This window comes from Papio anubis, chromosome 10 (genome assembly GCF_008728515.1).
Source record: "Papio anubis isolate 15944 chromosome 10, Panubis1.0, whole genome shotgun sequence".
In the NCBI taxonomy this organism is placed as follows: Eukaryota; Metazoa; Chordata; class Mammalia; order Primates; family Cercopithecidae; genus Papio; species Papio anubis.
This window is the reverse complement of record NC_044985.1, coordinates 26,935,262-26,958,750: the sequence shown is the minus strand read 5'-3', so window position 1 is coordinate 26,958,750 and position 23,489 is coordinate 26,935,262.

Genomic DNA, 23,489 nt, shown 5'->3' with positions numbered 1-23,489 from the left:
ATTCTAAGACTTTGCTTACTGAAAAACATCTTCAGTCTACCTTCACATTAATTGGTAATTTGGCTTGTCATATAATTCTGAATTGAAAATAACTTCCATCTGCTGACTTCTTGCATTAATCTAATTATTCTCTTTTGTTCTAATTTTGAAACTGTTTCTCAATTTTATATTACAAAATTTTCTTGAATTATTTATTTCCTATATTATGTCTTTCATTTTCACAAGCTCTTTCTTGTTCCCGGTATCTTTTTAAGAGGATAATTATTCCATGGTATTTTCTTTTCTCTCTGAATATATTAATTATACCTTTTTCCCCTGTGCTTTATCTTCACTGTTTCCATTGAATTGTTTGCTTCCTGTTTGTCCTTTTGGACTCTGTCCTGAATTTTAAATGTTATGGTTGACAGTCTGGTGATACTTTGGGTGCATTCATTTTTAAAACTGGAACTCTAAAAACCAGGTGCAAGCATTTTGTGCAAGGGCAGAACTTTTTGATTGGTGGACACCATTGTACCACAATGAGCCCAATGTAATGATTTGTAGCTCTTATCAATTGGACTGGGCAGTTTTCCCAGAGATAAATCTATAATCATATTCCTGGGGTGTGCTGGGGGAAAGGCGGGTATAAGCCTGGGTGTATGAGTAAGTTCTCAGGAGCTACGTAGGGAAAGGGAGCTGGGGCTTTCACCTTTTAGAATGCAAAATGTTGCTGAATCACCCTATTTTTCTATCAAATGGCTCACTCATCTGTCTCCTCAGTTGTACTCATGTCTCTAAGCCCAGAACTATACTAGTTCATCTTCTCTAGAGAGTAAACTCCCACTATCATGGGTGTGGAGAATATTCGGTGTTCTGGTTGCACAGGCTGGAGGAAAGAATCTGGGCTCCAACTGCTAACTTTACAGACTTTCAACCACCTGTTTTTCAATTCCCCTGCATTGTAGCCTTCAGGGATAACTAGTACCTCCAATGCCGAAACATTTCCATGGTTCTTTGACTTGGATCAATTACTACTCTTTGATATCCTTCCCTTCTCACACAGGCATTTGTCTTCGAACTTTTCTGCACCCTGCTAAGTCAGTTTCCTGTACTTTCCAGCTTTGAGTATGTTAACATTCCTAACATGCTCTTGTCCCTTATCATTTTGGAAGGGCCTTTCATGTTTGTACCACTTTTATTCATTTGTTAAAATTTTCTGTGAGTGAGATCACCAATATTACCTGGAAGTGTGAGTTATTATACAGTAATTTTCCTCACTTATGATTATTGTAAGTTACTCAACTTTGCCAGAGAAAGTACTTAAAATTTTAGTTTTTTGTTGACTTTTAAAAAAAATTTTTACTGTCTCTGACACAAGTATACATTTAAGCTAAATAAGTTATTTTCTAATGAATAGGTAATCATACAAGCACTGAATGTTAAACTGCACAGAAGTACATGAATTGATTGTAATGAATATGCCAGCCTTTGGCTAGACAGACTGAGAGCTATTCAAGGGAAGTGTCCCTGAACCTTTAACCTGCTTCTGTTCAGTCCTCCTAAGCACTGTTGAAACAAAGAAACATAAGAAAGAAAGACAACAAATATAATGTATAAAAATATATGTAACAAGATTGTTATGAAAGAAGTTAATATGGCCACCAATATAACCAAGTAATGGTTATAAAATAGCAATATTATTTAGCATTCAGTGAAAAATGTGACATTTGGAGTCAGCTACCAGTTTCAAGCAGTCTGGTTCTGTTGTTGCCACCTAAAAAAAGACTGTCTGTGATTCTCTCTTTCTGTTCTTTTTTTCCCTCTTAATTGCCATTTTTTCCCAGACCAGCTGTAGCATCTATGTCCTGACTTTGATCCAACAACTTACTTTAACCCATAGAGAAAATGTCTCCCATAGACTGTGTATATTGCTGCAATGTCTCCATTCTTGACAAGCTTGCTGTTTTAACACAATAGAACGCACAGAGAGCTGCATGAAGTGAAGCTCCCACATACTGGGAAAGGGAAAATTAAGACCTCTGTTTAGTAAATATTGGCATAAAAATGAAATTCTTTTCACCTAAAATAACATTGTGAGCATGTGAAATTGAAATTTCAACAGAGGCCAAGGAATCCAATGTTAGCTTGTTTGTCTTTCCTGAGAAATCATGGTTTAAAACATGTTTCTCATTTGATTTAGGACAAATAAGCCATTCTCAAGTTCAGTCCTGGGTGGAGCACTGGGAGAGGGTCTTTGAGGCCCTTCTAAGGCAAAGAAGGTTGCAGTGCAATAATAAATAGGACATAGCCAGTGCATTTAGATGCTCTCAAATCTGAAGATTTTCTCATTATCTTCAAACTGGATAATAGAGTAAAATTGAATTTCTACATGTGGAAAACTGGTATCTATTAAAATATGTTTTGTAAATTTCATGTATTTTTGACTTGTTGCAGTGGGTTTACAGTAAATCCGCTTCAATTATAAAGGAGTTTCTATAACCTGCTGTTTTGAGGCAAAGGCCCCACTGTTAGACTCAAGGTAAATATGTACAGCAGATACGACTTGTCAGGACTACACACTACTCATTAATTATCTGCTCATGATGAGATGAACTAAGTGTTCAGCACAACTGTAAGTACTATACACACACACACACACACAAAGAAAAAACCAGAAATATTAACTACATCATTGAGTGGCTTATGTTAAAGGAAGGAGGAAATACGTTGTCCACAAATACAATGCAGGATCCAATGTTTTCTTTGAAGCCTATTATAAGAAAATTACAGACAAAAGCTTTTAAAATATGGAGGCTGCTACGGTTTGGCTTTGTGTCCCCATCCACATCTTATCTTGAATTGCAATCCCCATGTCTTAAGGGAGAGACCTGGTGGGAAGTGATTGGATGATGGGGGCGGTTTTCCCATGCTGTTGTCATGGTAATGAGTGAGTTCTCATGAGACAGCTGAGGGTTTTATAAGAAGCTCCTCCCCCTTTACTCTTACCTTATTCTCTCTCCTGTCGCCTTGTAAAGAAGATGGCTGCTTTGCCTTTTGCCGTGATTCTAAGTTTCTTGAGGTCTCCCCAGCCATGCAGAAGTGTGAGTCAATTAAACCTCTTTTCTTTATAAATAACCCAGTCTCAGGTAGTATCTTTATAGCAGTGTGAGGACAGAGTAATACAGTAAACTAGTACCAGGAGAATGGGGTACTGCTATAAATATACCTAAAAATGTGGAAGGGACTTTGAACTGGGTAACAGGCAGAGGTTGGAACAGTTTGGAGGGCTCAAAAGAAGACAGGAAGATGTGGGAAAGCTTGGAATTTCCTAGAGACTTGTTGAATGGTTTTGACCAATATGCTGATAGTCAATGGACAATGAAGTCCAGGCTGAGGTGGTCTCAGATGAAGATGAGGAATTTATTAGGAACTGAAGCAAAGGTCACTCTTGCTATACTTTAGCAAAGAGATTGGTGGCATTTTTTTCTCGCTCTAGAGATCTGTGGAACTTTTAACTTGAGAGAGATGATTTAGGGTATCTGGTGGAAGAAATTTCTAAGCAGCAAAGCATTCAAGAGGTTGAAGGGTGTAAGTTTGGAAAATTGTAGCCTGATCATGTGATAGAAAATAAAAATCAATTTTCTGGGGAGAAATTTAAGTTTGCTGCAGAAATTTGCATAAGTAACGAGGAACTGAATGTTGATCACCAGGACCAATGGGGAAAATGTCTCCAGGACATGTCAGAGACCTTCATGGCACCCCCTCCCATCATATGCCTGGAGACTTAGGAGGAAGAAATTATTTCTTGGGCTGGGCCCAGGCTCTGTGCAGCCTTGGGACTTGGTGCCCTATATCCCAGCACGTGGGACTGAAAGGGACCAAGGTACAGCTCAGGCCATTGCTTCAGAGGGTGCAAACTCTAAGACTTGGCAACTTCCACATGGTGTTGGGCCTGCAGGTGTACAGAGGTCAATAACTGAGGTTTGGGAGCCTCCACCTACATTTCAAAGGATGTATGGAAATGCCTGGATGTCCAGGCAGAAGTCTGCTACATGGACAAAGCCCTCATGGAGAACACCTGCTAAGGGCAGTGCAAAGGGGCAGTTCTCCACTGGGGAGCTGCCTACTGGAGCTGTGAAAAGAGGGTAACCATCTTCCAGACCCCAGAATGGGAGAGCCATTGACAGCTAGTACCATGCACCTGGAAGAGCCACAGACTCTCAATGCCAGCCCACAAAAGCAGCAGGGAAGGGAACTGTACACTGCAAAGCCACAGGGTTGGAGCTGCCCAATACTGTGGGAGCCCCCTCTTGCATAAGCTTGACCCAGATGTGAGACATGGAATCAAAGAAGATAATTTTGGAGCTGTAAGATTTAATGACTGCCCTATTGAATGTCAGAATTGCGTGGGGTCTATGGTCCCTTTTTTTTGACCAATTTCTCCCATTTAAAATGAAAGTACTTATCCAATGCCTGTACCCCCATTGTATCCTGGAAATAACTAACTTGGTTTTGATTTTACAGGCTCATAGGCAGAAGGAACTTGCCTTGGCTCAGATGACACTTAGGACTTGGACTTTTGAGTTCATGCTGGAACAATTTAAGACTTTGGGGGACAGTTGGGAAGGCATGATTTTGGAAAGTGAAGACCAGAGATTTGGTCAGATGTGGAATAATACGGTTTGGCTTTGTGTCCCCATTCAAATCTTATCTTGAATTGTAATACCCACATGTCAAGGGAGAGGCCTAGTGGGAAGTGATTGGATCATGGAGATGATTTCCCCCATGCTTTCCTTGTGATAGTGAGTTCTCACAAGAGCTGATGGTTTCATAGGCTCTCTTCTCCCATTACTTTTCCCTTATTCTCTCTCCTGCCACCTTGTGAAGAAGGAGCCTGCTTCACCTTCTGTCATAATTGTAAGTTTCCTGAGGCCTCCCGAGCCATGCACAACTGTGAGTCAATAAAATCTCTTTTCTTTATAAATTACCCAGTCTCAGGTATTTTTTATAGCAGTGTGAGAAGGGACTAATATAAAGGCAGAAGGGATTGTTTCCAATATAAGAATATATGGTGAAAAAGATTACATAGAAGATGCTATTGAAGTCATAAATTTTGAGGCAGATGTCACAAATTCTCATCCAAGTCGTCACTGTTCATTGTTTTTATTAAATTTTCAAACGTTAACAAAACTAGAGAGAATTCCACGTATTATTCACCCAGTTTTTAAATTTATCAAGAGTTTTTCATACCGTTTTTTTCTTCTTCACTTCTACCTATCCTTCCTTCCTTCCTTCCTTCCTTCCTTCCTTCCTTCCTTCCTTCTTTTTTTTCCTTCCTTCCTTTTTTTCCTTCCTTCCTTTGGTAAGATGACTAATTACCCTCAAAGATGTCCATGTCCTAATACTCAGAGATATGAATATTTTACATTATATGGCAAAGAGGAATTGTGATTGTAGTGGAATTAAGTCACTAATCAATTGACCTTAACATAGGAAGATAATACTGGATCATCCAGTTGGGCTCAATAGACTCAAAAAGGCTCTTAAAAGTGGAAGAGGGAAGAAAAGGAATAGTTAGAGGAAGATGTGACTATGAAAGAATAGGTAGAGAGATACAACATTACTGTCTTTAAAGATGGCCCTTACGCCAAGTATTGTGGGAAGCCTCTAGAATCTAGAAAAGGTAAGAAAACAGAGTTCCCCCTGGAGCCTCCAGAAAGAAACTTTGCTCTGCCAAGGCCTTGCTTTTGACCTCATGAGACCCATGTTGAACTTCTAACCTATAGAACTGTAATATAATAAATGTGGGTTATTTTCAGTCACTATGTTTTTTGGTAATTTGTTACAGTAGCCACAAATGAGTTCTATACCTTTTTAGTTTGTCATCGTTCTTTTTTATAATTTTGCAGAGCAATTTTAAGGCAAATTCCAGATTTTGTATTATTTCACTCCTATGTACATGGTATATATATCTAGAAATATGAATAGCTTCTTACTCCCACAATACTATTATCACAGCTAACAAATTGGATAAAAATACATTTCTCATTCAAATTTCCTCAATTCTCACAACAATGTCTTTTTATAGTTGGTCTTTGAATGAAAATCCAAACCAAGTCCACACATTGCATTTGTTTATTATATCTCTTCAGTCTCATAATTCAGGTTAGTGCCTTCTCCCCTACCTGCCTCCTATTGTATTCATGTAATTGACATGTTGAATAAATCCAATCAGCTACTATGTTGCATGCTCCGTATTTGATTCTTTATGGTATCATTGAATTGCCCCTCTATTCTTCATACTTTTTATAAACTGGAAGGTTGCTTTAGGGCTATTTTGATTGAACTTGGTTTCTTGTTTCCTGACTGTACTGCAGAGCGGTGCAGTCTACTTCACATTCATCACATTAAGCACATAATTACTGGTTGTTCCATTTTTAGTGGTATTAGTATTGATCAAAGAGTTAAGTTTGTAACAACGTGATGCCTCCACTCTATGTTAATAGATTTCACCAGCTTTTCCTTTAATGTTTTATCTTTGCCTGAATCTGTTATCCTAAGTATTGAAAAATTATTATATTCTGTTATTTCTTCCTCAAATATAATCTGCAATATTCTATAAAGAACAATTTCCCAAAGTAGAGTATTTATAATATGCTCTATATTATATACAAGAAAAGAGAGAATTGTGAATTGCCTATATACCTCTATTATATTAAAAAAACTAATAGAAAGATAAAGTGAAACTTGGGGAAAATACTTATATATAGTAAGAGGGAATAAATTAAAAAGTTGGAGATATGGTAGAATCTAAAATTTGAAAAGAAAATTTATAAAAATTAAAAGAAAAATTTCAAAATACTGAAACAATGTATCCAATTGGTGGTTGTAAGGACATAGGAAAAAAACAGTATGTTATTTCTATTCTGTCACTCAAGAATCAACATAAAATGCTTTACCTCTGGTCACCAAAATGTGTATAGGGATTTCTCCTCACCAGCAACCAATTCTGCATTGAACACAAGCTAGGTATCCTCTAATCGAATTCAATTCTGGCATGATATACCTGGAGATAGCATTCAACCCCACAGGTTAAGGAATCAGTTCCACAAGACTGCCCCCACAATCCCACTTCCAATGCCAATGGGAAGTCCCTGGTTTTTTATCTACTAGCTATAAATTAGTGTATTAGGCCGTTTTCACACTGCTGATAAAGACATTCCCAAGATCGGGCAATTTGCAAAACAAAGAGGTTTAAAGGACTCACAGCTCCACACGGCCAGGGAGGCCTCATAATCATGGCAGAGGTGAAAGGCACATTGCACATGATGGCAGACAAGAGAAGAACTTGTGCAGGGAAACTCCCCTTTATAAAACCAACAGCTCTCATGAGAATTATTCACTATCATGAGAACAGCACAGAAAAGACCTGCCTTCATGATTCAATTACCTCCCACCGGGTCCCTCCCATAACACATACAAATTCAAGATGAGATTTGAATGTGGACAAAGCCAAACCATATCATTCTGCCCCCAGTCCCTCCTAATTGTTCTCACATTTCAAAACCAATCATGTCTTCCCAAGAGTCCCCCAGTCTTAACTCATTTCAGCATTAACTCAAAAGTCCGCAGTGCAAAGTCTCATGAGAGACAAAGCAAGTCCCTCCCACCTATGAGCCTGTAAAATCAAAAGCAAGTTAGTTACTTCCTAGATACTGTGGGGATACAGGCATTGGGTAAATACAGCCATTCCAAATGGGAGGCATTGGCTAAAACGAAAGGGCTACAGGCCCCATGAAAGTCTGACATCTAGTGGGGCAGTCAAATCTTAAAGCTCCAAAATGATCTCCTTTGACTCCATGTCTCACATCCAGGTCACACTGATGCAAGAGGTGGTCTCCCACAGCCTTGGGCAGCTCCGCCCCTGTGGCTTTGCAGGGTGTAGCCCCTCCTGGCTACTTTAACGGGCAGGCATTGTCTGCAGCTTTTCCAGGTGCATGGGGCAAGCTGTAGGTGGATTTACCATCCTGGGGTCTGGAGGACAGTGACCCTCTTCTCAAAGCTCCACTAGGTGGTGCCTCAGTAGGGACTCTGTGTGGGGACTCCCACCCCACTTTTCCCTTCTGCACTGCCGTAGCAGAGGTTTTCCATGAGGGCCTTGCCCCTTCAGCAAACTTCTGCCAGGGCATCCAGGCATTTTCATACATCCTCTGAAATCTCGGTGTAAGTTCCCAAACCTCATATATATTTATTGAATTGCCCCTCTATTCTTCATACTTTCTACAAACTGGAAGGTAGCTTTAGGGCTATTTTGATTGAACTTGGTTTCTTATTTCCTGACTGTACTGCAGAGTGGTGCCGTCTACTTCATATTCATAATGCATTATTCTGTATTTTCCTATAAATGTATTTTAAATAAAATATATGTAATAAAATATGTATATTTAGTATAAACATGTATTTTCATTTATATGTATTTTTTAGTATCACTTATTTTTATTCTGGTGAAAACACACAACAAATTTACCATCTTAACCATAGTTAACAGTGCTGTAGTGTTAAGTGCATGCATATTATTGAGAAACAGGTTTCCAAAACTTTTTCATCTTTCAAGTCTGAAAATCTAAACCCATTAAATAGTAATTCCTGCTTTCCTTCTACCCTCCCCCCCATACTATTTTCTTTTTCTTTGAGTTTTGCTACTTTAGATACCTCATATAAGTGGACTCATAAGGTATTTGTCTCTTTGTGAGTGGCTTATCTCATTTAGCATAATGTCCTTGAGGTTCATTTGTATTGTTGCATGTGATAGAATTTCCTCTCTTTTTACGGCTGAATAACATTTCATTTTGTGTGTTGAGAGGTAGGACCTTTAAGACATGATTATGTCATGAGGACTCTGCCCTCGTGAATGGATCAATGACATTATCCATTACTTGAGTAAGACATTTGGTTTTGTCCTTTGTGAGGCTCATGTCTACAAGTAGACAAATGCAAAGCCTTGATATCACAACTTTAGAGTTTATGCCAATCTTGTATTGGAGTATAGAAATAAGGTAACAGAAGAGTTACATATTAATCCCAAGATAAGACTATATATAGACACGACTATATATTGTTTTAAGGTCTTCCTGGCATTCACAAATATTTATTAAACATCGGCTATGTGTAAGGCAGTGTACAGTTGAGATACAGGAAGTATGAGATGCAATCCTTCAAAGTGTTCATTTTTAATTTGATGAAATACAGCTCTAATGCCTGAAATAGTGAATAATGGTACAGGAGCCAAATAGAAAATATAAAAGTGCAAGAACTCTCACTGTATATGATCAATTGTCCAGAAACTGCTGTGAGTTAAGAAGTATAAATGACAGTGAAGTGGACTGGTCTTGCTTCTAGAGAAAATGAATTTGGTCTTGCTTCCAGAGAAAATCGCCAGACGTTGAGTGCAGGATCATATGTTAGCATCTACTCTGGAGAATAACTCACAAATGCAAAAACAGGCATGTACAGGCAGAAGTGTTTGTACTAGCAGAATGTGGAATTAACCTAAATGGTCATCAAGACAATGGCTAAGTAAATCGTTCTGTTTACACTGTACAATATTGTGTGGCAGTTAAAATAAAATAATGTAGGACATATATACTGACAGAAAAGTTTCTCAGTAAATTGTTGAATTTTTGAAAAAGAAGATCACAGATAATATGTGTAGTATGATACTGGTTAAGTTAAAAAAAAAAACCTATATATTATACTGTATACTTTTACTGGCAGATAAGCACATAAATCATAGTAAGGAAGGATATACTGATAACAGTGGTTATAGCATTTAAGCATTAATAAAATACTTATGTAATCAAAAATAAAGAAAAAAGCCCAGATGAAATTTGTGAAAAGACTTGTAGTGGTTATTTCTGCACAGTTATATCAAGAATAAATTTCATCTAAGGCGAAAATATTTTATCAGAAAGTGTTAACTCTTAAGGGGTCATTTATAAATGGGAAACAAATAATGTTTCTTCTTTTATTTCTTCTTGAAATAAAATAAACTGGATCCATGTGGAGAACGTGCAGGTTTGTTACATAGGTATACATGTGTCATGGTGGTTTGCTGCACCTATTGACCTGTCCTCCAAGTTCCCTCCCCTCACCTCCCACCCCCCAACATGCCCTGGTGTGTGTTCCTCCTCTTTCTGTGTCCATGTGCTCTCATGTTCAATTCCCACTTACGAGTGAGAACATGCGGTGTTTGGTTTTCTGTTCCTGTGTTAGTTTACTGAGGATGATGGCTTTCAGCTTCATCCACACTGCTGCAAAGGACATGATCTCATTCCTTTATTTATTTTTTGTTTTGAGGTGGAGTTTCACTCTTCTTGCCCAGGCTGGAGTGCAATGGCATGATCTTAGCTCACTGCGAACTCTGCCTCCCAGGTTCAAGCAATTCCCCTGCCTCAGCCTCCCAAGTACTTGGGATTACAGGCTTGTGCCATCCGCCTGGCTAATTTTGTATATTGTAGTAGAAATGGGGTTTCACCATGTTGGTCAGGCTGGTCTTGAACTCCTGGCCTCAGGTGATCCACCCATCTCGGCCTCCCAGAGTGCTGGAACTACAGGGTCTCATTCCTTTTGCATACTCATTGCATACTATTCCATGGCATATATATATCATGTTTTCTTTATCCAATCTATCATTGATGAGCATTTTGGTTGGTTCCATGTCTTTGCTATTGTAACAGAGTGCTGCAATAAGCATAAGTGTCCAAGTGTCTTTATAATAGAATGATTTCTATTCCTTTGGGTATATACCCAGAAATGAGATTGTTGGGTCAAATGGTATTTCTGGTTCTAGACCCTTGAGGAATTGCTATACTGTCCTTCACAATGGTTGAACTAATTTACACTCCCACCAACAGTGTAAAAGTGTTCCTATTTCTCCACAGCCTCACCATCATCTGTTGTTTCCTACTTTTTTAATAATAGCCATTTTGAGTGGCGTGAGATTATATCGCATAGTGTTTTTGATTTGCATTTCTCTGATGATCAGTGATGTTGAACTTTTTCTTCATATGTTTATTGGCTGCATAAATATCTTCTTTTGAGACGTGTCTGTTCATATCCTTCTTTCACTTTTGGATGAGTTTTTTTTTTTTTTCTTGTAAATATGTTTCAGTTCTTTGTAAATTCTGGATATTAGACCTTTGTCAGGTGGGTAGATTACAAAAATATTCTCCTATTTTGTAGGTTGCCTGTTCTCTGATCATAATTTCTTTTGTTGTACAGAAGCTCTTTAGTTTCATTAGATCCCATTTGTCAATTTTGGCTTTTGTTGCAATTGCTTTTTACTTCTTTGTCAGGAAGTCTCTTCCCTTGCCTATGTCCTGAATGGTATTGCCTAGGTTTTCTTCTAGGTTTTTTTATGGTTTGGGGGTTTTACATTTAAGTCTTTATTCCATCTTGAGTTAATTTTTGTATAAGGTGTAAGGAAGGGGTCCAGTTTCCGTTTTCTACATTTGGCTGGGCAGTTTTCCCAGCACCATTTACTGAATTGGAGATATTTTCCCCATTGCTTGTTTTTGTCAGGTTTGTCAAAGATCAGATGTTTGTAGATGTGTGGTGTTATTTCTAAGGTCTCTGTTCTGCTCCAGTGGTTTATATGTCTGTTTCGGTACCAGTACCATACCATGCTGTTTTGGTTACTGTAGCCTTATAGTACAGTTTGAAGTTAGGTAGCCTGATGCCTCCAGCTTTGTTCTTTTTGCTTAGGATTGTCTTGGCTATATGAGGTCGTCCTTGATTCCATATGTGATTTAAAATAGTTTTCCTTAATTTGAGGAAGAATGTCAATGGTAGTTTGATGGAAACAGCATTGAATCTATAAATTACTTTTGGCAGTATAGCCATTTTCAGGATATTGATTCTTCCTATCCACGAGGATGGAATGCTTTTCCATTTGTTTGTGTCCTCTCTTATTTCCTTGACCAGTGGTTTGTAGTTCTCCTTGAAGAAGTCATTCACTTCCCTTGTTAGCTGTATTCCTAGATATTTTATTCTCTTTGTAGCAATTTTGAACGGGAATTGATTCATGATTCAGCTGTCTGCTTGCCTATTGTTGGTGTAAAGGAATGCTTGTGATTTTTGCACATTGATTCTGTATCCTGAGACTTTGCTGGAGTTGCATATCAGTTCAAGGAGTTTTGGGGCTGAGATGATGGGGTTTTCTATGTATAAAATTATGTCATCTGCAAACAGAGACAATTTGACATCTGTTCCTATTTGAATATCCTTTATTTATTTCTTTTGCCTGATTGCACTCGCCAGAACTTCCAATACTATTTTGAATAGGAGTGGTGAGAGAGGGCATCCTTGTCTCATACTGGTTTTCAAAGGGGATTCTTCTGGCTTTTGTCCATTCAACATAACATTGGCTGTGGGTCTGTCATAAATAGCTCTTATTATTTTGAGATATGTGCAGCAATACCCAGTTTGTTGAGAGTTTTTAACATGAAGAGATTTTGAATTTTATCAAAGACCCTTCCTGTATCTATTGAGATAATCATGTGGTTTTTGTCTTTGGTTCTGTTTATGTGATGGATTACCTTTATTGATTTGTGTATATTGAACCAGTCTTGCATCCCAGGGATGAAGCTGACTTGATCATGGTGAATACGTTTTTTTGATGTGCTGTTGGATTCGGTTTGCGAGTATTTTATTGAGGATTTTTGTATTGATGTTCATCAGGGATATTGCCTGAAATTTTCTTATTTTGTGTGTCTTCTCTTGATTTTGGTATCAGGATGATCGTGGCTTCATAAAATGAGTTAGGGAGGAGTGTATCCCTTTCAATTGTTTGGAATAGTTTCAGAAGGAATGGTACCAGCTCCTCTTTGTATTTCTGGTAGAATTCAGCTGTGAATCCATCTTGTCCTTGGCTTTTTTTGATTGGTAGGCTATTAATTACTGCCTCAATTTCAGAACTTGTTATTGGTCTGTTCATGGATTCGACTTCTTCCTTGTTTAATTTTGGTAGGGTGTATGTGTCCAGGAATGTATTCATTTCTTCTAGATTTTCTAGTTTATTTGTGCAGAGGTGTTTATAGTATTCACTGATGGCAGTTTGTATTTCTGTGGGTCAGTGTTGCTATCCCCTTCATAATTTTTTATTGTGTCTATTTGATTCTTATCTCTTTTTTGTTAGTCTAGCTAGCAGCCTAGCAGGGGGGAGAGGTTGCAGTGAGCTGAGATTGTGCCACTGCACTCCCCACTGCAGAGGGGGACCCTGTGTCAAATATAAATATATATATAAAAAACTATAAATATATCTATACATTTACTATATGTTAACTATAAATGCATATTTATATATATTTTACTATAAATATATTTTTAATATATATTTTAATAAAATATTTGCAATAAATTATGCATATTTAATATTATTTGTTCTCATATATATTTTTAAATAAATATATATTAATATGCATATTTTCATATAAATATTTATTTTAATATATTTTAATATAGACTTTTTTTTATATATATATGCACAGTGCGGAAAAGTGGAGTTTGAAGTTCTCAAGTGGCTGGCTATAGCCTCTGTGTACTCAACATGTTAGCAGACAACCTCCCTCTGCCCACCTACACGAGCTTTGGGGCATCCCATCCTCTGATCCCACCCTGCACCCCCTGCAAAAATAGCTCCAGCTCACTTGAGGAGCCTGACCTGCTGTGCACCCCAAGAAGAGTTGTGCACTTCCCCAGAGATCCAACTTGACCTGCTGAAGCCAGATGGAAGTAATCAAAACCCAACAACAATGATAGAAGAAAGAAAAACTCTCACTGAATTTTCTATCAAAAGTGTATATGGGGTTGTGTGTGAAAGAACTCACTTAAGCAAACTCGGCCACCTTAGCTCCTGCTGGAATCCAGGTACTCACATAATCTTTCCTCACTTATTTTGGCAAGAAGATGGCTGTAGAGATGAAGACAGAATTTTTTTTATGGCTTAAAGAGCTCTGTAGATGCTGTGCCTGAATCTCTAGATGCTCAGTAGTTTGGACACTGAAAATAGCAGCAGAAGGTTTGGAGTGGAGGCAAAATAGTGTGGCCAGGGATGTCCTGGGTGGGATGTCCTGGTGGGGGCTTCAGTCACTCCAGCCAGAGTTATATAGACAAAGCTCTGATCTCTCCCTGGAATGCTGCTTCTGATCAGGAGGGGCAGCCATCCATCTCTGTGGTTTGGTCAACTCAGCCATTCCAGCCTGCCAGCTTTGGAGAGTCCGAAGGGTCTGGACAAGGAAGGATCTCCCCCAATACAACACATCTGCTCTACCAAAAGCAGCCAGACCACTTCTTTAAGCAGGTCCCTGATCCTGTTCCTCCTGATTGGGTGAGGCCTTCCAACAGGGGTCTGCAGCCACCCTCTACGGGCACATTCAGGCCAGGAACAGGTCACTACCCCTCTGGTGCAGAGCCTACAGAGGAAGGAGCAGGCTGCCATCTTTGCTATTTTACAACCTTTACTGGTGATATTTTCTGGTTCAGGAAAAACCAAGGCAACTGGGGTCTGGAGTGGACCCCCAGAAATAACAGCAGCTCTATGGAAAAGTGTCCTTACTCTTAAAGGAAAAACAAACAAACAGAAAATAACAGCAACATCAACAAAGACCCCACAAAAACCCTAATCAAAGCTCAGCAACCACAAACATCAAAGGTAGATAAGCCCACAAAGATAAGAAAAAAAATGCAAAAATACTAAAAATTTAAAAAGCCAGAGTGTTTCTTCTCCTCCAAATGACTGCAACACCTCTCCAGCAAGGGCACAGAACTGGGCTGCAGCTGAGATGGCTGAATAACAGAAGTAGGCTGCAGAAGGTGGGTAATGATAAAGTTTACTGAGCTAAAAGAGCAAGTTGTAACCCAATGCAAATAAGCAAGAGATTATGATAAAAGAATGCAGGAGCTGATAGACAGAATAGCCAATTTAGAGAGGAGCATAACCAACCTCAGGGAGCTGAGAAATACAATACAAGAACCTCACAATGCAATCATAAGTATCAATGGCAGAATAGACCAAACACAGGAAAGAATCGCAGAGCTCTATAAATATCTTTCTGGAATAAGATAGGCAGACAAGAATAGAGAAAAAGAATGAAAAAGGATGAACAAAACCTTTGAGAAATATGGATTATCTAGAGACTGAACCTATGACTGATTGGGGTACCTGAAAGAGATGAGGAGAATGGAATCAAGTTGGAAAACATACTTCAGGATATCATCCAGGAGAACTCCCCCAACCTAGCAAGATAGGCCAACACTCAAATTTAGGAAATCCAGAGAACCCCAGTAAGATACTCCATGAGAAGATTTACCCCAAGACACATAATCATAAGATTCCCCAAGGTCAAAATGAAAGAAAAAATGTTAAGAATAGCAAGAGAGAAAGGCTAGGTTGCCTATGAAGGGAAGCCCATTACACTAACAGCAGGTCTATCAGTGGAAACCCTACAAGCCAGAAGAGATTGGGGGCCAATATTCAACATTCTTAAATAAAAGAATTTCCAACCTAGAATTTTATATCTGACCAAACTACGCTTAATAAGCAAAGGAGAAATAAGATCCTTTTCAGATCTTGATACTGAGAGAATTTGTCACTACCAGGCCTGTATTGCAAGAGCTCCTGAAGGAAGCACTAAATATGAAAAGAAAAATTGTTATAAGCCATTACAAAAACACACTGAAGTACACAGACCAATGATACTGTGAAGCAACCATATAAACATGTCTGCAAAATAACCACGTAGCATGATGATGACAGGAACAAATTCACACATAACAATACTAACCCTAAATGTATATTGGCTAAACACCTCAACTAAAAGACACAGAATGTAAGCTGGATAAAGAGCCATACCTCATTGGTATGCTGTCTTCAACAGATCTGTCTCACCTGCAAAGACACACATAGTCTCAAAATAAAGGGATGGAGAAAAATTTATGAAGAAAATGGAAAACAGAAAAAGCAAGGGTTTCAATCCCAGTTTCTGACAAAGCAGACTTTAAACCAACAAAGATAAAAAATGAAAAGACTAAGAAGGACATTGCATAATGGTAAAGGGTTCGATTCACCAAGAAGAGTTAACTATTCTAAATATATATGCACCCTATACAGGAGCATCCAGATTCATAAAGCAAGTTCTTAGAGATCTACAAAGAGACTTAGACTACAACGCAGTAATTGTAGGAGACTTTAACACCCCACTGACAATATTAGATAACAATTGAAACAGAAAATTAACAAATATATTTAGGACCTGAACACAGTTCTGAATCAAGTGGACCTGACAGATATCTATAGAATTCTCCACCCATAAACAGAATATACATTCTTCTCATTGCCACATGGCACTTACTTTAAAATTGATCACATAATCCAAAGTAAAACATTCCTCAGCAAATGCAAATGAAATGAAATTATAACAATCTCTCAGACTATAGCACAATCAAATTAGAACTCAAAACTAAGAAATGCACTCGAAACCACACAACTACATGGAAATTGAACAACCTGCTCCCGAATGACTCTTGGGGAAATAAAATTAAGGCAGAAATCAAGAAGTTCTTCAAAACTAATAAGAAGAGAGAGACAATGTAGCAGAATCTCTGTGACACAGCTAAAGCAGTGTTAAGAGGGAAATTTATAGCACTAAATGCCCACATCAAAAAGCTAGAAAGATCTCAAATTCACACAATAACATCACAACTAAAATAACTAGAGAACCAAGAGCAAAGAACCCCCAAAGTTAGCAGAAGACAAGAAATAAACAAGATCAGAGTTAAACTGAAGGAGATAGAGACAAGAAAAACCCTTCAAAAAATTAACAAATTCAGGACCAGATTTTTTGAAAAAAATCAATAAAATAGATTGTTAGCTAGAATAATAAAGAAGGAAATTGAGAGGAATCATTAAACAATTTCAGAAATTATCATGAGGATATCACCACTGACCACACAGAAATAGAAACAACCTACAGTGAATACTATAAACACCTCTATGCAGATAAACTAGAAAATCTAGAAGAAATTGATACGTTCCTAGACATATACACCCTCCCAAGACCAAACTAGGAAGATATGAAATCCCTGTCATGTCTTCATTATTATTGAAAGAATAATTGAAACAATGATTTCTCTATTTGAGGCAGTAATAAATATCCTACCAACCAACCAAAGCCCAGGACCAGATGGATTCACAGCTGAATTCTACCAGAGGTACAAATAAGAGCTGGTAACATTTCTACCAAATTATTACAAAAAAGAAAAAAAAGAAAAAAGAAAGAAAGAAAAGAAAAGAAAAGAAAAGAAAAGGAAGGACTCCTCTCTAACTTGTTTTATGAGGCCAGCATCATCTTAACACCAAAACCTGGCTGAGCTACAGCAAAAAAAGGGAAAACGTTAGGACAATAACATTGATGAACATCAATGCAGAAATCCTCAATAAAATACTGGCAAACCCAATCCAGCAGCCCATCAAAAAACTTATCTACCACGATCAAGTTGGTTTCATCCCCAGGATGCAAGGTTGGTTCAACATATGCAAATAAATATGGGTGATTCATCACATAAACAGAATTAAAGATGAAAACCACATGATTATCTCAACAGATGCAGAAAAGGCCATTGAAAAAATTCAACATCCCCTCATGTTAAAAACTCTCAATAAACTAGTTATTGATGGAACAAACCTCAAAATAATAAGAGCTGTATATGACAAACCAACAGACAATATAATGCTGAATGGGCAAAATCTAGAAACATTCCCCTTGAAAAGTGGCACAAGACAAGGATGCCCTCTCTCACCACTCCTATTCAAAATAGTATTGGAAGTTCTGGCCAGGGCAATCAGGCAAGAGAAAGAAATAAAGGGTATATATATAAACAAGAAGAGAGGAAATCAAATTATCTTTGTTGCAGATGACATGATCTTATGTCTAGAAAATCCCATCGTCTCAGCCAAAAACCTTCTTAAGCTGAAAAGCAACTTCAGCAAAGTCCCAGGATACAGAATCAATGTGCAAAAATTGCTAGCATTCCTATACAAATTGGCAAGCAGAGAGCCAAATCATGAATGAACCCCCACTGACAATTGCTACAAAGAGAATGAAATACCTAGGAATACAGCTAACAAGGGAAGTGAATGACTTCTTCAAGGAGAACTACGAACCACTGCTCAAAAAATAAAAATAAAAATAAAGAGAGGACAGGAACAAATAGAAAAACATTCTATCCTCATAGAGAGGAAGAATTAATATCCTGAAAATGGCCATACTGCCCAAAATAATTCATAGATTCAATGCTATTTCTGTCAAACTACCATTGACATTCTTCACAAAATTAGAAAAAACTATTTTAAATTACATATGGAATCAAAGGAGATCTTGTATAGCCAAGACAGTCCTAAACAAAAAGAACAAAGCTGGAGGCATCAGGCTACCTAACTTCAACTATACTACAAGGCAACAGTAACCAAAACAACATGGTACTAGTACCAAAACAGACATATAGACCAGTGGAGCAGAACAGAGACATCAGAAATAACACCACACATCTACAATCATCTGATCTTCAACAAACCTGCCAAAAACAAGCAAGGGTAAAGGATCTCCTATTCAGTAAATAATGCTGGAAAAATTGGCTAGCCATATGCAGAAAATGGAAACGGGACCCTTTGTTTTCACCTTATACAAAAATTAACTCAAGGTGGATTAAAGACTTAAGTGTAAAACCAAAAACCATAAAAACCTTAGAAGAAAACCTAGGCAATACCATTCAGGACGTAGGCATGGGCAAATACTTTATGACTAAAACACCAAAAACAATTGCAACAAAAGCCAAAATTGACAAATGGAATCTAATTAAACTAAAGAGCTACTGTACAGCAAAAGAAACTATAATCAGAGTGAACAGGCAACCTACAAAATGGGAGAAAATTTTTCCAATCTACATATCTGACAAAAGTCTAATACCCAGAATTTTCAAAGAACTTAAACATATTTATGAGAAAAAAACCCCCACCCAAAAATGGACAAAAGATGTGAAAAGACATTTCTCAAAAGAAGACATTTAAGTGGCCAACAAACATATTAAAAAAATGCTCAACATCACTGATCATCAGAGAAATGCAAATCAGAAACACAACGAGATACCATCTCATGCCAGTCAGAATGGCAATCATTAAAAAGTCAGAAAACAATAGATGCTTGTTAGGCTGTGGAGAAATAAGAATGCTTTTACACTGTTAGTGGGAATGTAAATTAGTTCAACCATTGTGGAAGACAATATGGCAATCTAGAACCAGAAATATCATTTGAACAAGCAATCCCATCACTGGGTATATAGAAGAAGAATAGAAATCACTCTAGTATAAAGACACATGCACACTTAGTTTATTGCAGCACTATTTACAATGGCAAAGACATGGAACCAACCCAAATGCCTATCACTGATATACTGGATGAAGAAAATGTGGTACATATACACCATGGAATACTATGCAGCCATAAGGAGGAATGAGATCATGTCCTTTGCAGGGACATGGATGAAGCTGGAAGCTATCATCCTCAGTAAATTAACACAGGATCAGAAAACCACATATTGCATGTTCTCATTCATAAGTGGGAGTTGAGAATACATGGACACAGAGAGGGGAACAACACACACCAGGGCCTGTTGAGGGGTGGGAGGTGGGGGGAGGGAACTTAGAAGATGGGTCAATAGGTTCAGCAAACCACCATAGCACACGTATATCTATGTAACAAAGCTGCACATGTATTCTGTTTTTCTTTAGAAGAAATTTTTTAAAAATACAATTTCTTTAAATATTTATTATATGTATACTATGTAAATATATATTTAATGATCATGTTTACACAGATTTTATACTGTATTATATATTTCATATTTTGTGTTTTTATTTTTACAAATATATGTTTATATATTATATATATTCAGATAAATCCTACTTATGTGATCTGAATAAAACAAAAACCAAGAATTTAAAATGTTCTTCTCAGTGATTCTGTGCAACTGGCAGAAGCAAACAAAAACTCTGGAAAATCAGACTTAACTCAGTTTTCAAAGAATTCAAAAGGTCAAGGTAAATGAGCAGTTCAAAGCTATCAATCACAAAACTACAAAGGAAACAAGGCATCATATGTGAACTCCAACAGAAACAACTGTTCATTCATTATATATTAGATACGGACTATGAAGTATTTGTGATTAGATAAGGAAAATGCTGACTTAGATCAGGTTCCCACAACACCGTGCTTGAGACTGGGATTTGGATGACTATGTTTTATTGAAGCAGTGCTCATCAGGGAAACCTGTAACAGAGGAAGTGAAGGGGATCACCAAAAGAGCTGGGCAAGGGAATGGTATCAGGAAACTTCTAGTCATGGTCTAACCCACAGAGAAGGGGTGGCTTCTGAAGCATAAACTGTAGTGTGAAGATTATCCTTCTCCTGACTGATACAAAGTGTAAGTTTTTCATATTTTCATTTTTTTCCCAATCCTTTATAGTGTGTGGTCTGACCCCAAAGTATGAGGAGGGAGGTAGCTAAAACTGTTGGTGGCAGCCACCAGGCAGAACAGCTAATGAAGGGAACCTCAATGGGAAACCAGAATGTCCATTACTAATGCCTAAAGCAGAAGCACAATCAAAAGACCACAAATGGAAGGAATTTTGAAAAGAAAAATAATAGAACTTTTAGAAACTAAAAAATATATTTTAGAAATGTTAAACAAGATTGCAGCCCAGAAATAGAAATAGAAAGAAATAGAAAATATGAGGTTAAAGGCATACGTGAGAGAGTGGAAAATTCTAACATATATCCTTTTATTTTAGAAAAGAAATAATAGAAAGAGGTAATAATTGAATAAATGATACTTCTGAATTTTCTAGAACTTAAAAAATTAATTCTATAATCTTGGATAGACAGCAAATAAAGAAATAGAATAAACACAATAATAACTGCCTAGACACATCATAATAAAAGTGCAGATCATTAAAGACAAAGAGCCCTTAAGAGCAAAGTAGTAAGAGGTAGCTGAATGCTTAACAGCAGTAATAGAAGTCAAAAGACTGTAACTTAATATTTTCTACTTCCTGAAAGAAAATTACTGTCAACATAGAATTCTATATCAAGTGAAACCATTTTTAAGTAATGAGAAAAAAGTATCAATAAAAGTGCTTTTTCCTGAAGACTAATACAATTTACCACTAAAAATTCTTCATTAAAATGAATTGTAATAAATTATATATGTACTTCATTAATAAATAAAATTCTGAATTGTAGGGAGAAATAGCAAAGATTAGTGAGAGAGAGAGAGAGAGGAGGGAGGAAGCTAGACTAAAAATGCTATAATGAACAGCAATAGAGTAGAGAGTAAAGAGATGACAGAAAGAGAATAGAAGAACGAACAGAACTTCAACTAGAAAGAAAGACAGTTATAAGAAATGGATAAAGATAAAGAACAGAAAGTTTGAAAGAAAGAAATAGACAGAGTAAGTGATAAGAAGGAAGGAAAGAGAAAAGTGTGCTTATTTGCACATAATTTCCTATATTAAACAGACTGTGATACATCCCCAGTCACACATTCATGAATTCATAAGAAGTACTATCAGTTAAATATTAAATTTTATAACAGATAACACATGGAGCTGGTGCAATGGCTCATGCGTATAATCCAAGTATGGGAAGCCGAGGCAGGAAGATTGCTTGGGGCCAGGAGTTTGAGACCAGCCTGGGAAATGTAGCAAAACACTGTTTCTACAACATTTTTAAAAATTTAACACTTAAAAATTAGCCAGACACTGTGGCACATACCTGTAGTCCTAGCTACTCCAGAGGCTGAGGTGGGAGGATCACTTGAGCCCAGGAGGTTGAGGCTGCAGTGAGCTATAATCACATCAGTACACTCCAGCCTGGGTGACAGAGCGAGACCCTGTCTTTTAAAACAACAACAAAAAAGATAAAGTGGAATGACAAATCATGAATGTAAAGAGTACGTTGAGGATGGATGATTGCTCAAAGCTATAAGTGTGCATTTCCATAATAGAGAAAATAAATTATTTTGAGAAGCATTAAAGAAACCATAAATAAATGGAAATAAATGTCATGGTCTTGGGTAGGAAGGCTCACTATTGAGTCAGTTCTTCCAAAACTGGGGCCAGAGGATCACTAAAATGTTAGAGTTGCAAGTTGCAGTGATGAAATCCCAACAGGGGCCATTTCATTCTAAATTTGGCATTTAGAGTGATACCCTGTCAAAAATATATATAAAAAATAGGGGGCCCAGGATAACCAGGCCAATTCAGGGCAGTCTTAATAAAAAGAAACTGAGAAATTTAATCTAGCAGATGCCAGGCCCTGCTATGTTGTAGTAATTAAGGCAGTGAAGTATTGATGAAAAAACAAGCAAATTAGCCACTGTGAAAGTACAGATAGCCCAGAAAGAAGTCCATATATATATTGCTTTCATATATCTACATATCTATATTTATATAGATATATAGAAACCTGACTTATGAAATAGAAGGAATTATAAATAATATAAATTACGTATATGGGAAAAAACGAAATAGAATCATCACCTCACATCGGTTACAAAATTACCTGTAGCATATTAGAACTTAAAGATGGTTTATTATTCTTCTTTAAAACAAATGTAAAATTTGAAATACAACACTAAGCAGCAGTGAAAATGAATGGAAAGCTACATGCCACAAATGGATGAATCTAAAAATATGTGCAAAAGCAGAATATATACAGTATAATTGCATTTATACAATATTCATGCACAACCAAAATTAGCTAATAGATTTTTATGGGTACATACATGGGTGTAAAACTTAAAGAAAGTAAGGGAATGAAGAAAACAAAATATAATTCAATGGTTATCTCTGGATTTGGGGAAGGAGCAGAATGTGAGCTGGAAAGGGAATTTTTAATGCTAGTTTTTAACCTAGGTGTTGAGTACATGGTGCTGATTATGCTTTCCATGACTTGTATATATATTTTGATATAATTTTAATGTGATTAACATGAAATATTGTAGAACATTTATAAACTTATGAGCACCTTCCAAATCTTCCCCTCACTCAGCCATCTAATTAATACCTTTCAGAAATTATGATTTGTCACTATAGATTTACTTCTCTGCTTACAAGTTCAACATATGTTTCTCCTACTAAGCTCCATGTTCCATGAGAACTGAAAACACATCTGTTTTGTTTACCACTATGAAGTTGAAAAACAATTCCTGGTCACGCATGGTGGTGTGTGACTAAAGTCTCAGCTACTCAGGAGGTTAAGGTAGGAGGATCATTTGAGTCCCGGAGTTTTGAGACCAGCCTGGGTAACATAGAGAGACATCATCTTCCATTTTTAAAATATAAGCATTCCTATACACCAATATAGGTATATAGGACAAACAGAGAACCAAATCATGAG